Source organism: Protopterus annectens, chromosome 7.part0 (genome assembly GCF_019279795.1).
Source record: "Protopterus annectens isolate FY-2018-M chromosome 7.part0, PAN1.0, whole genome shotgun sequence".
NCBI lineage: Eukaryota > Metazoa > Chordata > Ceratodontiformes > Protopteridae > Protopterus > Protopterus annectens.
Window position 1 is genome coordinate 1,561,176,467 of NC_056739.1, and position 18,320 is coordinate 1,561,194,786.

The following is an 18,320-nucleotide window of genomic DNA, read 5'->3' on the forward strand; positions in this document are numbered from 1 at the left end:
TCCACTGCTGTTACAGGGACAGCCAAGCAATAAACTGTGGGTCTCGCTACACAATGATACATGTCAGAAACACTATACGGACATACATATGTCAATCCCTAACATGGAGAACATATCTGTGTAGTGGCTGAGATATGTTTCAATGCTCCAGAGAGCACACCTGCATGATCATGTTATAACACATACCTCACCTCTTGCTCATTATCCTTTATTGGAACACACAGGCCACAGGTGTGTCCATATTCCTGAAGGATATGTACACGCCCACGCTAGTTGCACTTTCATAACTTCAGATGCATTATGCTGAGCAACTACTTTTGTGCCAAAGTGGAATTCAAATTGTACCTTGAGACAGATCACCCAATAGGCCGCAGACTTCCCAACTGTCATAATGTGCTGTAATGGAGAAGATTAGGTCTGAGACAGAACCATGATAATGGCTACTCTCAACTATTCCATTATGAACTGGGAAGACTCCTCATATACCAACACCTGCGCTCAATGCATGTTGGATTCCATCGACCCTACTGACCTGGATTACAGTAGTCACACAAACAAGGCTAACAGTATGCTACACATAGTCTCCAATGCCAATGTTATGTTTCCTAAGAGCAGAGTGGTGACTGTCATGGCACCCATGCAGATGGACAATGCATGTTCAAATGCTGAATCCAACACAAATGAACCTTAAGCAGTCACATATGTGCAGTGATATTGCCATTGAAACAGAACCAGGATTCAACCCAACACAAACAAGAAGGCAAACTGGTGGTACCATGCTTTAAACTGTACCACAGAAGGTAGAAACTGTTGCAAGAGTGAACACACATGAGTGTAGGTGATCCCTGGTCAGCCTCAGTAAGATGAAGATACACCATATATAACCACACAAAGCTACTGTGAAACTAATCAGCCACGTATTATGAGGCCAAGCACAGAGCATTCTATAGCTGTGTCATTAATCATAATGGCAAAGAGAAGACCTGCTGTGCTGCACAGCACTATGGCATGGGAAGTACTGCACCTACAGAAATAGCACCCATTCATCCAGATGGGGTCCTGGATAACTTAAACCCACTCCCACTCCCTCAACAGGTACACTTAGTAATAAATTTATGTACACTACAGGGCCCCTGTACTAATGACTATGCAGTTACAAGCTGTACTCTCTAAAGCCATACATACAGCTTTGATGGGACCTGTCAACATCCCAGGGTGTATCCTACACAGATGTAAGAGCATTCAGCTATCCATATACACATCATGTTCAATTATAGCTCCATGTCAGGCTGTGTACACACCGAATGGTGCACAGCAACAGTTATCACACCGCACAAAGGGGGAGACACCATTGATAATGGGGCATAGTGCACAACTGCCCTGCTGAGTCTGGTCTGTACGGCCATGAACCGTGATCAATGTATTTGATGTACTCGGTACAGATGTAGATGACAGTAGGGTTGATTTACACTGCATATCATGACCTTGCCAGGTCGAAGGACACCATCATCCATACTGTGTTTCAGCTACACTCAGTAAACTAGGTGTATATCCCTATGTCACAGGAGTGGTTGGCAACTGGACTGTTGGCAGAACCAATACTACAGACGGTGTCTGACTAACGCACGCACATCAAACCAGTGCCAACCACAGTAATACAAGGGTCACTCCTGGTACTCTCCCTCATTGTTATCTATATCACACAGACTAACACAGAAGGCATCAGCCTACTGATGTTTGCAAATGCCTATGAACTAGGAGCAATAGTCGACTCAATGTGTGCTGCATTCAACATACAGAAGGGCCTTAGTGTGTCAGATGTGTGGTGTGTGATGTATGGCCACAATCTGACAGCTAAGTATTGCATTGTCACCCCCCCTATGTTACAAACCCTGTACCCATAAACTACCACCTAGGCAGCGGTCAACATAATGGCAACTGTGTATATGGGATGCAGCTGGACAATACTTTCCTTTGATAGTTACTTCACCACACCAGACAGGTAGTCGTTTGTGGCACCCCTAATCATGACAGGGTGCCATCCAGGAATATAGAGATAGTTGCTCTGCCATACTCAACACTCATGTGACCCATAATAGATCACGTATTTCCTTTAAGGGTTATTGCCCATGTGTAGATGGCCTACACTGCCCTTCCCAATCCCTAGCTGCACTATGTAGCATGCAGTCTACCCTGAATAAAACCATGTCCAACCCAGAGGTGTTGGACATGCTACACTTAACAAATCCTGATCCCAAATAAACACATACGTCATGGACATTCACCTTTCTAGTACAAGGATCACAACATGCCTGACAGATCTCTGTCCCATACATTTAACATAATCTTGCCATACTATGCATCCCTGTCCAGCGAAGCTGCACATCGCCCCTCTCTGTGACATGGTGTGATGACCGCTTGCCAAATATATCAGTAACCCTGTGGATCAGTTCTGTGGCACTGCTTGAACTGGCCACTGCAACTTACCTGTCTGTTGTCTACACCTAGGTAACCTGTCTGCCTAAGCTCATAAATGGCCCAGGGCATATAGCCTACTAGATCACTATGACCATACATGCTACAGTTGATATCCAACCCTGCAAATATCATCAAGCTAGCTACTGTCCCATGTGTTACACATGTGCAACACAGGCAACACATGGCAGGATGCTACACAGCTATACAGTGCCATGTAGATGTATATGGCAAAACACATACATGCTTGCAAGTCTGCAGGGTCACAGGTCATGTCCCTAATGGCTATGTATGACTATATATGTGACATATACACAGCATTAAGGTTGATTGCATTAATGTGAACACATCCAGGCATGTGCTGATAGGTAAAGACACCAGTACAGGCAAATAGACATGCCCACATCAAGACAACATCCACATGGTGCATGAGCAATGTCATCACATGGCACACACATATATGGTGATAATATAACATCACCAGTAAGTGCCAAATGTGTGTGACTTATACATGTCAGTGGTGTTAGTAGATTTGCAAAGACATATTTGTAATCTTAATAAATCTGATACACATGTATGTTCAGCTGTACTGCTGTACTTCTCTGTGAGTTATTATGACCTGTCTCCATCATTATGTCTTCCGGGTATGCCATATAGCAGACTGCTGGCATACAGCCACTTGGAGGATGAGGTCCTCGTCCCATACCTCCTTTACAACCACACAACGCTCTTCAGCCATGTGCCACAGGATGCACAGCAGCAGGACGCCCTGTGGGAGGAGCTCTGCAGGAGGGTAAATGATGTTGGCGGTCACAATCGCACCTATCAGCAGGTGCACCGACACTGCACTGACCTCATAAGATGGGCAAAACAGCGTGCTAATGCAATCACCAGAAAACAAGGTGCAGTAGGTGGGGGGGCACTCACCAGCCCCCATTCACACGTACCAAGGAGCTACTGGGCAACCTGGGGACACCTGCAGACCTCTGTCCATAAGCTTTAGCTGGTATTGTGGAGGTGGGTGTCTCTCAACCACCAAGCCTGGAGTTGCCTGGTAAGTCACTACTGCACATATATTTCACATAGTTACATGTGTTACTGTACAATATGTAATGTAACATCATATGCAAGGCATGTACGCACACATGCCACATACTATAGTCTGCTACTCTATGTATGCACAGATGTGCATACTCCATAGTATAGTGTAGTGTACTGGCTTATGTGCTAACATGGACATTGCACCCTGTAGCTATCACATAGGTGTGGATAATGATCTTACTGCTGTGACACTCCTGTTTAGGTACCTCTGGCATTTTGCAGTAACAGCAGCCTGTGTCAGGTGAGATTGTTATTATTTACTAGGCTTGATAATGCACAGAACATATTAATTGCATGCTATCTGCCATAACACACGTACACATAATGTATGGTGGTCCTGTTAATGGACACTGGTCAGACCTGCAATGCATCACAGTGTTTACCCATGTGAAACAATTGAAGACTATATGAAACACCTACACTAAACATTCCAAACTGTCATTGCCAGATGTGTGGACAACAGTGAATACAATGGTGGAGGAGTGTTCCACTGTAGGGACAGGTACTACATATCAGCATTACACATGTTGGGAATATGAACAGTACTGTACAGAGAGCATATGTGTGCACACACTCTAAATGTGTTGGAGCTGGAGTATGACCGGCCCACAGGATACACCCTTGTGGAGTATACCCTTGCTATGAATGTCACACAATGTCATGTGCTATCTGACATATCCATGACATGTAGTGGGATGACTGCAACACTGCTCAACTATCCTGCAAAACATGTCTCACATCCCATACATACCACCCTTTGTCTGCTTAACCCTGTCCTCAGTGGAGCATATGACATCTATGGGTGTATGTCATATGGGATAACACTGACATGTGAAATAAGATGGCCATCACAACCATTGGACAGAACATGTGTACACATGGCCATGGGGGATGGCCAGAGACATGAAGCAACACACACAGTAGAAGTGATGTACATGTGTGTACACCCTGTTGTACATTGGCTTGACACAATACAACTATGGCCTTTGTGTAATGGTGATATTGCAGATGTGAAACACTAAACATCATACAGGCCTGTGCACAGCTTGTGTAGGCATAATATGAAACTACCACATAACATGTCTTGAACATTTTGAGTGTGTCACGACATGGAAGCATTCATCATACAGTATCCAAATACATGCATGTGTTGCACAACATACACATACAACCACATCAAGCCACAGATACAGTACATTCACCCTGCTGGTGTCAGACATCACTGTCATGCCTGCTCCTTATGTGTGTGAGGTACACAGAGGGCATGTGGGACATAGAGTAATGCTAAGTTAGCCATGTGTGGGCATAGTTGCCAGGCATCAGTAATATGGTTGCAGATGTGCAGGAGTGTCATTTGTATACCCTTCTGTGACCTGTGTCACACATTCCACATTAGTGTTTAGTGTGTATACACCTCAGTGACGTGGGTCACATTCCACATTAGATATGTATTGTATGTGAACATAGTCATGGCTATGACCTGTGTCAGTAGCTCACACTGTATAGCAATTGTGAAGCCACATGATGCCCTGCATTGGCTATGCATATCAGCTCAATGTGCAGTATGTCCCTGCATATTTGTAGGGTGGCAGACAACATTGCATCAGCTGAAGGCCCATGTTAGTATAACACGTCCCTGCATTGGGACACCATTACCATACTGTAGATTGGAAAGGACACCATTGTGTTACACATGTATGCATGTCCTTCAACACATCAGCAGAAGACATGTCATACTACATGTGATTGGAAAGGTCATACACCACACAGCAGGCCTGTGTTCTGTCAACCTGTGTTGGTCTGTGGCACCATTGCAAAGTAGGGACAGCCATGTCAAACATGTGTGTACAGCCACATGCACAATATTTAGACTCAACTCAGGGGTAGACGGATTAATGTTGAACAGACATGCACTGCTTTGGGGGAGATATGCAAGCTAGGGTTCAGGCAAACATAGTATGCAGTCGACATACCCTACTGCTCATGTCCTCACACATAGGGGTGGTGGCCAACACAAAGCATCAGTGGCAGATGTACAAAGGTCAGCGATGGTCTGTTAACATGTGGTGTATGTTGCACACACCATGGCAGTGTGGTGCAATGGTGCAAAGTGCATGCATTGTGTTGCAGGTATGGGGCATAGGCTACTAACACAAATGGTGCAATACAGGTATGTATGCTAACCACCACTATAATTGTGTAAGGTGCATGCCGTCTGCTATAACTCATGCATGCTGTTGTGTGCAACTCAGGGATGTATGATAACTACCACTATAATTGTCTAAGCTGAAACTATAATTGTCTAAGCTGAATGCCATCTGCCATATCACCTGCATGTAGCGTGTGTGTCTGTGTCTGTGTCTCTGTGTGTGTGTGTGTGTGTGTGTGTGTGTGTGTGTGTGTGTGTGTGTGTGTCTGCCTGTGTGTGTGTCTGTCGTTCTGTTTGTCTCTGTCTGTCTGTCTCTGTCTGTCTCTGTCTGTCTGTGTGTGTCTGGTATAACTTGTAATGTACAGTTCTTATCTTCCCCTCACAGGTGTTGATGTAGGTGTGTTGCCTTCCTGTGGTTCACCTGATGTTAGTGTCCCCACAGACTCTAGCAGTGATGATGATAGTATGATTGAAGCACAGGCAGGGTTGTTAGGGGCTGAATCTATGCGATTGGTTGCCATTCCACATGTCTCCCCCTCATCCTTGCACACAGTTCCCCTGCCTGCACATACCCCATCACTACTGGCCATAGAGGAAGGACAGTTGGCAGGTGGTAGCATGGAACAGGGAAATGTGGAGACTATGGAAGGTGTGCTTGCACACCATGATCCCAGTCAACAGACTGGTGATGTCCCACACAGGCATATGCCCAGCACTTCTTGTAAGAGGAACACTGGTCAACATGCCCCTGCGAGACAAAGCTCATCAGCTGGAGGCACCAGATGCATGTTTTGGGCTGTAATGGAGGCACAGGCATGTGCTGAAAGGAACAACAGAGAAGGTCTGAGGCTTCAGAGGGCTGCTCTCCGTTCATTAACTGACAACATCCAGGCACTTGCAAATGCTCACCATCATCTTGCAGATGTTTTGGATAGACAACTGGGTGACATGGTGGGAGTCCTTGACCATGGCATGTCAATCCTCAAGCATGGAATGTCTGTGCTGGAACATCTGGTGGGAGTGAGGCGTCGGGCATGAGGACACAGGTCAGCTACATCACCTGTAGAAGGTCTATGTGAACATGCTACTGCACATGCCTACTCCCATAGTGGTGGTAGCAGCAGCAATGCAGCCGGTGATGTGCAGTCCACATCAGGACACAGCAGGCCACATGCATGTGGTCCTGGATGGTCCCAACAGGGACACAATTCCAGTGGACATGTGTCATCAGACAGTACCCAATCTGGACCTCTGCCTGGTAGTGCCCGTGCAACCCCTGGCAGGCACAGGTCACGTGGCCATGACTGGACACTGTGAACTGTGAAACCTGCCTTGTACAGTCTGCAGCTGTCAGTAATACCCCTGTGTAGGCCAGCCACATTCCAGACCTGTGTGTATGCATACACACACACTGGAAACAAATGTAGGGCACCTCACCACACACACGCATAACATCCACACACACCCAATGATATCACAGGCCCTAACTCACACACATGATGTCATCCAATGGCGTAGCCTAGGCCTCTAGCAAACATTATCACCCTGTGCATATGATGATGCCTGTGCCGCCTCCCTGTCATCCACACCATCGGTGTAGGGACATGTTCATATGGTCTGATGCAAAGGGTGAACATACTAGGTAGACAATTGTAGATTAATACTGTTGAGTAGTGTTGACAGGCAGCAGACATACCATGTATTACAGTTTTAGAATGCATTTTGTACATTTGACAGTATGTATCATGTGTAACAACACTAACAGCATGTTGATCTTGATGTTCTGCCTTCCTCTTTCAGATGTAGTTGCATACACCGGGGGATGTCAATGTTTGCAGTTAGTGTCCCATATGTACATGTTGACTACCCACAGGTCAGTATGACAATACCTGCATGCACTTTGTAGCTTCCACATCACAGTTATACTTCTCCTATGTTTCAATTATGTTTACTGTTCTAATGATCCAAGAGCATGATAGCTACATAGTAAGCTACTATGTTCAGAGCCGTCACATCCATAGTGGGTGACATCACAGGTATAGTTACCTGGAGCACGGAGGAGGTAAAAGAATGGTATGCCAGATGACAAGGGTAATGTTCAGTGGAAATAGTGGCTTCTCATTGGGAAGCAGTAATACTCACTGTCATAACAGCATGCAAACACAGACACACCCACACACTCAGGGATTCACAGACACAGTAACACACACTCTGAAACACACACACAGTTGCCAGTGCTCAGATGAGAACCCCTGCCTATGTGCATATCGTCATTATAGTACTACGCAATTACAAGACTCACCACAGAGATTACACATGTACAGGTAGTTGGAATGGCCTAAGATCGAGGACATCGACAGGGATACTACAGTGCAGTGAGTGTATGAGTGGAGGGGGGGGTCCATCAGTAGGCTATGTAACAACAGGTCACACCCCAGGGTGTACATGTTAACAGTTGATTAGAATGCCCGTCTACGATTGATGATATCAACAGGAATGCTATATTGCATTGCGTGGATGGGGGGAGGGGCATTAACATTTCACTGTAGTAAAATACAGCCTCACTCCAGGGACCAGACAGCCATACACACATACAGCCACACACACACACACACACACACACACACACACACACACACACACACACACACACACTGTGGCATTCACAAAGATATGCACTTATGTCACACACAAACAGACACTTTACATGTGTGAGGTTCAACCACCTGCCTATGCCTTTCTTTCTACACTTCACTCTGTACTGTTGTCAAAAACAGTGTTCAGGAGAATGATAACATGTGGGATGTATTCCCAACCATACGTGACATATATGGACACGCACACCCACATGTGCCAGTACTGTGAATCAAACACCTGCCTATATCATGATAGGTACTACAGAAGTATAGCACTATCGCATCCGTTGCAAAGCTTACTGACTCTTTTCTTTGCCAGCTGTGCTGATATATGCATAATATATGCACAGGGGAGGTATTACTGTTACAGGTGTCATGAGGTTTGCCTTCATTGTCACCCTTACAGCATTCTACATTGTCTGTCTTCCACTTCAATTAACAAAACCTGACCTTAGCAGTTACACAGGTTATTATAGGACTGGTTGTAACACACCAGTGAGCTGTCCTCAGTAATCATTCATCTGCAAAGAAGCCCCACCACTTATTAGTCATGTCCAAACATCTATCCATACATCATGTACGGCTTACAGTACTTAGAGCATATCACCATATACAGTTGGCAATGTTGAGGCTGTATTGCAACAGCATGATGTACTAAGACAACAGTCACCTTCAGACATCAGACATTGTACATACATGAAATCTACACAAACATCAATACATGTACACATATGCGGTCTACATCAATAAGTGCACTAGCAGGTCAAGAGGATGCATTCCACACCTTCCCCATGCCATGTGTGAAACATAGTCAAGCATTACACCATAATGGATGTTGTATTCATGTACTGGTAGGACACCACCTTCACCGAGTAGCCAAGTGTAGATATATGACAACAGCACATATCAGCGAGATACACACAGCATTATTCCATGTCATGCTCCTACAAACTGTTACTTGACAGTGCCATGGTGAAGTCAGAGCACTGTTATGGTCAACAGTGAGCACATCATATTTGCCACACACACACCTCATGTTTACTGGAAAAGTGCCAGCAATGTGATCTGTTTGAGCTAGGCAGTACACTCATTCAAGCATGTGAGAGGTTTGTGGCTTGTAAACATCTCACCCCAGCATGTACTGGCTATTGTGGTACTAAGGCTAATGTCCAGACAGCACACAGCGTGTATGGCTTGCAATTGTTGACATGGGGTATATGTAGGAGCTGTGGCCACACATGGCTGTACATGTCATGAACATATCACCTATGACCACTCAGGAACATACAGAGCAGAGCTGGATTTCCCTGAGTCTGTCAATACAGGCCTTGTGTAGGTCCTATGATCCTGTTATTTGGGTATGTTTGTAGGCATTGCATTAGGTGGACATGTCTAAAGACATACATGCCACATGGGGTGTTGTATGATATGATAGGTGTCATGGGTGACCAGTAGAGAGGGAATATTACATCTGTTAACATAGATATCAAATCTTATGTACTGTTAGCATGCTATCTCCCATGTGCATGTGTGTGTAATGACTGTAGCCACCTGTATGTAGAAAGGATAATGAAAGCTATGGTAATGTCATTTATGTTGTATGAATGTGGGATGTACATATCCAGGGCAGGTACAGTTAGGTCATATCCAACCATGAGGGTGTTGTTTACTGGTGTACAGCAACAGTCGACCATGTTAATGCTGACAACATCTGATGGACCCTGGTATGTGTACAACTGAGCTGGTTACAAACAGTGGTATTATTGCATTGCATAACACATTATGCAGCTGTGTCTGTACATGGGTACTTTGCACAGCTCATGTAGGTCTAGGTACAGTCTACCAATCGAGGATTATCTGGTGGTCTACCATACTATGTCATACCACATATGGATGTGTGTTGGTAGTCTGGAGACAAGGTGGTGGATGTATATGAGGATACAACCTAGAATGCAGCATTTGCCACTGTCACCTGTACCTGACTCATCTGTGATGCGTTATGCCAGAGTAGTGGTCTTTACATGTGAGTAGCCTGTATGAATATGTGTACACCACCACCTGGAATGGTCCATACCACTGTTATGGCCCACATGTCTGGATCTGAGTTATATGGTGGTAGTGCAATTGTGCACTACAGAGCCTTCAGCCAGGTGTTCCTCACTGCACAGATGTCAGTATTCACCATTGCAGGTTCTACATTGAGCAAATGGATTACTAAAGCCACACATCTAGCACTGGTTACCATAAGCATCCAGTGCAATTGTCTTGTAGGTGTCAGGGTGTTATTTCTGGGTGTAGGACATTTGCTTTGGAATGCAGCTATATGGGTAAATGTGACCTAGGTATTATCCACACACACGTGAAACATGGATGCATGTGCTCTGTGTTGAAGGCTCTTCATTCAGTCATGACAGCCCGGAATGACAGACACTGGACAACCTCATAATAACAGCAGGACATTGGCTCATTGTTTTGTTCTACCAGTTGCCACTTGTACCATGACATCACTGCAAGTGGCATTAATAAGCTTGGTAGCAAATGCCTCATTTAAGGTGACGGACTGCAGCAGAACTTGTGAATATGACCAATGTGAGATATAATTAGGGTGGCAGTCCTGCTAATAATGACAACTACTAACACAGCTGGGAGAGGTTATCTTGACACCTGCACCTCAGTACCATTACACAATGTGGCTCACACATTATGCTTGCACATGCCACTGTTCCACGTATAATGCTGCTGTCCACAACCTGCTATCAATGTATGCCTTTCAGGGCAGCAAGGTGTGTGACACATGCTGTAGGTAGCATCTGCCTGTGTGACCCAGGTAACCTATTGTCTGTCACGTCCACACATCCATGAATGTGTATACTTAACATATATATGTCAGTACTTCATGTACATGTATGCATGTGTATCACACAGCACAGACACAGATATATCATTTACGGGCCACACACAGGTATCAGGTAGTAGACCAGTATGATGTGCATATATACTGACAGGTAAGATGTACCTAGCTGTAAACCTGTGTGTTTACAATAGGAGTCCATTACAATGTGTTCTGTACATGTAAGTGCATGAGCATGCACACTGTCGCCTTCAATGGTTAGAATCGGAGTGCATCCCAAACAGCCCTGTGCTACTAAGTGAATGAGCATACCCACTGTCACCTTGTGTAATTTGAGTCAGTGCATCCAACAAGCCCTTTGTTACTAAGTGCATGAGCATGCCCAGTATAACCTTCTGTAGTTTTAGTCATAGTACATCCTAAACGGCCCTGTGCTACTAAGTGTATGTGCATGCCCTCTGTAACCCTGTATAGTGATAGTAGTTGTCCATTCCACAGATGGCCATACTCCAGTTCAGGTTCCTGTTCTGCTACAACTATACCTCTCAGGCCTACCTGCAGATGATGTGTTTTGTTTGTGCATACAGGTTGTAATGGACACCTACTTTAAACACACAGGTTTACAGCTATGTACTTCATGACTGTCAGTCTTCCTGTTGTTGTCTTCAATCTTAGAAGGGCAGTCTGACTGCCTTGGAATGTGTAATATCTGTGGTGTGTCTCGTAACTGCATAGTACTATAATAGTGATCTGTAGATAGGCAGGAGTTCTGATCCCACCACTGGCAACTGTGTAGTGTGTTTGTGTGTGTAACAGCAAATGCCTGAATGTGTGTATCAGCAAATGGCTGAGTGCGTGTGTATCAGCAAATGGCTGAGTGTAGTTGTGTGTGTGTATTTGTGTCTGCATCCTGTCATGACAGCGGGTTTTGCTGCATTCCAAAGAGATACCTCCTTTTGCAATGGCCTTTATCCTTATCAGCTGCTAAACCTCTCTCTTCCCCCCTCCCACTGCAAGTAATCAGTCCTATGATGTCACCCAGCTCAGAAGTGGAATCAGAGTAAGTGTAATTGTATGTGTTCTGTGGCACATACCCCAACTGCATACCACTGTATCTGTTACCTTTACATAGGCAAGACATGTATGCACAATACTGGCAAGTGTGTGTGTGTTTGTGTGTGTGACTACCCTGTAGCCAGGCATACACATGTGTAAAGTCTTTTAGCACACCATGGTAGCCATCTGTGGTGACCAGTGTCTACAAAGTATTACATAGTTAGGAATGGTGAAAAATATACAGTCAAGCACGACTACAGTTGGGTATGTTATTTTCCTGTGCCACTGTTGAGCAGTGACACAGAAATGGTTGCTGGGGTGTAGGTCCATACCCATCATTCCCCCACCCTAACTCCACAATCCCAGGGGTAGATTACATTAGCCATCATTCCCCACCCCAAACTCCACATGCACAACAACCATCCCTTCTCTGGTGAACTGCTTAAGATTTAAATGTTATAACACAGAGATGCCTCTGTTTTGTGTACACGTCAGTTCCTTTGGAACCCTTCTGTGTCACAAAGGGTGTTCAGACGTGTGTGTATATATATATATATATATATATATATATATATATATATATATAATATATTATATTATATTATATATTAACTTTGTATAGAAAGAGATCTGAGAACATGACAGTTTTATCTGATGAAGTCTATTGGACGAAAACGCAGACTTAATAAAGCGTTCATTGTTTGGAAACGTAATTTGACTTGGAATTTTTGCATCTGATCTCCTTTTGGCTTCTTTTCTGGTGTTTTTGGTGTATATATATATATATATATATATATATATATATATATATATATATATATATGTGTGTGTGTGTGTGTGTGTGTACACATCCCGCAGGTATATATATATATATATATATATATATATATATATATATCTATATATATATATATATATATATATATATATATATATATATATATATATATATATATATATGTCGTTATGACAGTTGTACAGATGTAGACTTGTCTTTGTTGTTTCACAGAGTACAGTACATCCAAGGGTACTGTACATATGTACACAAAGTAACTGTCCCATTTGTTTTCAGTACTGCTGAATATCTGTAGTAAGATGTGCATTATAGACTCCATGCAACATGTATACAACCCAGATGACTTAGTGGTACATCCAGTGACCTCATTGTGCATGGTCCAGGGTTCAAGACCTGCAAGCCTTGTTGATACTGTCAATTAGGACTGCATAAGGCAGTTGTAAGCAGGTGTAAATGTGTTTTCGTGACAGTAAGCAGTGGGTACATGCAGTTAACAGACATATACGACTCGCAATATGCTTGAAATGCCCTTCTTTGGCAATCCTGATGATGTCACCCACCTACGAATATACCTCTGGGACTGCTGTAACTCAGTAATCTCCATGGCATGCGCTGTAACTGCGTAATGCTGTAGTGTGTTAAACTAGCTTAGTAGGTGTTCAAATCCCAGACCGGTCAACTGTGTGTGTGTGTGTATGTGTGTGTGTGTGTGTGTGTGTGTGTGTGTGTGTGTGTGTGTGTGTGTGTGTCTGCCTGCTTGCCTGTGAAAGAAACTATGCTTTTAGAGTATGCACACTCTTTACAATTCACATACACATCTTTGGCAATCCTGCTGATGTCACCCACCTAGAAATACACCTCTGGGACTGCTGTAACTCAGTATTCTCCGTAACATGGTCTGTAACTGCTTATTGCTGTAGTGTGATAAACTAGTTAGGTAGGGGTTCTATTCCAAGTGAGGCCAACTGTGTGTGTCTGCCTGAGAAAATACCAATGCCTTATAGAGTATGCACACTCTTTACAATTCACATATCCACCTTTGGCAATCCTGCTGTCACCCACCTAGTAATACACCTCTGGGACTGCTGTAACCCAGTAATCTCCGTAGCGCATGCTGCAACTGCGTAATGCTGTAGTGTGATACACTAGTTAGGTAGGGGTTCTATTCCAAGACATGGCAGGTGTGTGTGTGTGTGTGTGTGTGTGTGTGTGTGTGTGTGTGTGTGTGTGTGTGTGTTTGACAGTCAGAGCCTGTGTGGAGGTGGCTGTGAGTGTCTAACCACTGTACATGTTGTGGAGTGGATTTTGTAGTTTTCCAGTATGGTGTCCATATTATATGTCACAATGTCCACCTCATGAGGAGTACAGATGTCAGTCAGCCAAGGGACTGTGTTGGCAAGCCATACCCCTACATCTCACAAAACACCTGGTCAACAAAGTATGCAACCCTACTATTACTCGGAATACATTCTGAACCCATGTGTCATACATAAACACACTTGCCTAGAATATCCCACTATGTTGCTAGTACCCTGCACATTGATGACAGATAGTAGGCATGGTGTGATTGCAGTGGGCTGCAGAAGGCATGGCACCCTGTACAGCAGTACAGTAGGCACATAATTGCGGACAATGTGCCTTCACTATGTTCCTCACTGGATGCCTGCAACATATGTGGTGCCATCAAATGTGATCCACAGAGGCCATACAATACCTTACACATATGCCCTGTATGGACCGATGCCACTGACACCAGGGAATACCTGTATCATGCTATCAATGCAGGTGCAGGATCAACCTGCTGTCCATAAGCAGGTCCTGCCACACCAGGCCAATACTGGCATATCTGAGGATAACAGTCTGTGTACACAACATGTGCCAGCCAAAGCAGGTACACTTGCACATGTCACTGTACATTATTGTCGGACGTGCACATCCCAGACAATGTCCATGTCAAGGACTATCAAACATAGACATGGCATGCATTGCAAAGCTATGGCCATGCACAATGGTAACCAGGATGTCAATACAGTTCACACAATACCCATCTGTGTAGGACATTGCAGACATTACACCCCTGTTCCACGCTGCACACCATTGTCAGGTGGCATAATGCCAATGATTACCCCTCACCCAGCCTTGTATAGCCATCTTGCACAGCCAACAACTACACACCTATGAAGCAATGCACACATGCATGTCAGTACTGGCACCTTGTATCTGCGTGTGGGGTATGATGCTCCCAACCACTGTCACTCCCAGTATAACTCCCACTGGCATACCGACAGATGTCAAACACATTCACATGCCCTAGCCCATAGAACCTCCGGATATCCCCTGTGGTTCATGTAGTACCTGTGCATTACTGCAGTTAGGAAGTGTATTTGTGGGCCTGGCAAAGTGTGTCAATGTGAGCCCATTAGAGAGTGTGGTTGTGTTGACAATGACATTCATTCATGTGGACAGCCATGTGTGCTACACCTAATGTAGGTCTACTATATATCTGTTGCAGATGTCGCTTACAAGCACACATATATGTTCTTACAGCACACCAACATGTCAGCTTTGTAGCACATGGAGTAAATGCACGCACTTGTAATAGTAATGACAAGTCAGTCAGGGGTTTGAAGTGTGACAGACAATGCTTTTGTTTTAGTCTCCAAGCCCTTCTCTAATGTACTTTGCCTCTGTCTGTCCCTCCCACACACTCTCTGGTGGATGTGGAGTTGTACACCTGCTCAGCAGCAGCTTGTGTTTTGTAAGTGATGGTCATGATCAGGTGATGGCCTCTGCACCTATTGCAGTCCTCTTCTAGCTGATTGCATGTGGAACAGCTGTGATGATGTTCCCATAGCCAATTACATGGAAACACAGTACAATATCCAGGAACATCATGTTGATGTTTGCCCATGACAGTCACTGTGAGCGGTACCTGGATCTGGTGTTTGGTAAACGGCATCACAGATGATATCTGGATGTTCCTGAAACAACATACACAGTGGGAAATAGCATAAAGACAGGAGGGTGATGTGCCAGACATGACTACAGCATGTAAGTGTAGCTATGCTTCATTGAGACTACTGCCTGTTTAACAAGTTGTGTGTGGTAATGGCTATTCTGCATGTTTTAAAACTGACAAGACAGTGCTCTGTTTGTGAGGGACGCCCATCTGTAGGGCCATCTGTGGACTGGTCAGTGAATGGAACCATTTGTTTCCTGTGTTACTCGCTGAACACACATCTGTGAACTGCAGGAGCATAGTTTAAGGATTGCAGTCAGTACATGGTGATAGTGATGAGTTACTGCCATTGCATCCCTGATTGGACATATATCACATGAAACAGTGGTATGACAGACACTGTCTGGGGTTCTCAGTGACATGCCAATAATGGGCCACTGTTCATAGCTGCAGTCACAAGTCTTCTACACTGTGTACAGATGTCATGCAGTATATATGCATGTGTTGTGCTCCCTCTGCAAATGTATACCATCTGTTGTGTTGGGTTGATGGTCATATCTATGCATGCTGTTATAAGTAATCCTGAATGCTGTTGACTATTACTAAGCCATATCTGTGTTTAAACTGCAGCACCATAGGCTGTATGGGTTTGGAGGTCCCGGCAGAACCTCCTGTCCCACTTCAGCTGGCCATGGCACCGGGCACCAGCACATCTGGGGCCCAGCCTTGGACCTCCACCTCTATTGGCTCTGCACCACCCATGTCTCTCAGGCACACGATCCTGGTATGCACATGACTCCTAAAGGTTCCAGGTACACGTGATGTAGACGACCCCATTGTACACACAACACTACTGGTCCCTCTGTGATTACCCCATTTACCTTTTTCATGATGATGATGTCGCACACAGCACCTTGCAAGAGTACTCTTCTTACATAATGATTGGAAAGGAACTGTTGTGTTAATGTAAATAAAATGCACAGTGTGAAGTATTTAGCCAATGTACAAATGTTTGCGTGTATTAATGACACATGTTTGTCTGAGGGAGTCTTGATATTACATAAGACAACACCACTACATAATAAAGGCATTGTTGGTGTTTCCCTTTTCATTCCTTTGTAATGTTTTGTTGTCACATGGGATGTTCTTGATATATCTCAATATATATATGTATGTATCTATATCTGGACATAAACACTCACACATACATCTACATGATGGAATACATTTCCTATACTGTTGAATGACTGTGCTGGATGATATGTTTGTGATAAGATCCGATGTCTGTATATCTGCCATGGCTTAGTGGTAAATCACAATGGCTGTGTATGCAGGGTCCTGGTTTCGAGCCTTGCAGAGGCCATTTATTTTTTTGCTGGGCAAACAAGGCCGTTGGATATGGAGTGATTAAGGCACATTAAAGCAGTTGTGAGCGGGTGTGCATGGGTTTGCGTGGAGCTAAGCAATGCTAACCACCGGTTACAGTTTCTTACACTCAGTTAGCCCCTACATTGCTTCACCAGTGTAATACTCACATACTGATGGCCAAACAGGCTTACACCTGCTTGCTCCCGCACTTGCAAATGCACTGCATTTGGTGTTTGCATCTGACACTAACACCCCTGGGTGGGAGTGAGGACTACGATATTACCTTGTGATGCCTATTACATTGGATTACATGCTTACAGTATAGGGAATGGCTGCCCATTAGGCAAAAACGTGCCATTCATCTGTACGGAATCAGCGGCCAGTCCAGAGTTTGATTCATATTATTTGTGTGTTCCTCTTACAATCTGCACCTGTCTGGCTAATAATGGGAACTGACACTCTTCAATACAAACAAGTAACTGGGATTTGGAACCCAGATCATTCAGCCGAGTCATGCTACTGCATACCTAATATTCTATCATCTTTCTAAGGTTGTCAGTGGAATATGTGCTTTCTGTCCCTATCAGACCTTTCATACGATTGGGGAAAAATACCAACTGAATCAAGGACAAGTCATAACAACATCAGGGACACATTTAAATTATTGGTGCTATTAACTTGACACATTCACAGACTCAGAGCATATGAATTCATACACATTTTCTGAGGTAAATGATGTTTATAACTCTTAATTGTTGTCATTATTCATTACGTGTAATTCACCACCTTTCCTCCAAAAGTTTTAGGAGGGATTAAGTGGGACAGAGTTATAAACTGATTCGAAATCAGGGACGTCCCTGGAAATTGGGGACATTTCAGAGGTATGGTCCTTTGTTCCCCCAATGGTTTATGTCCTGTCCAGTGGATTT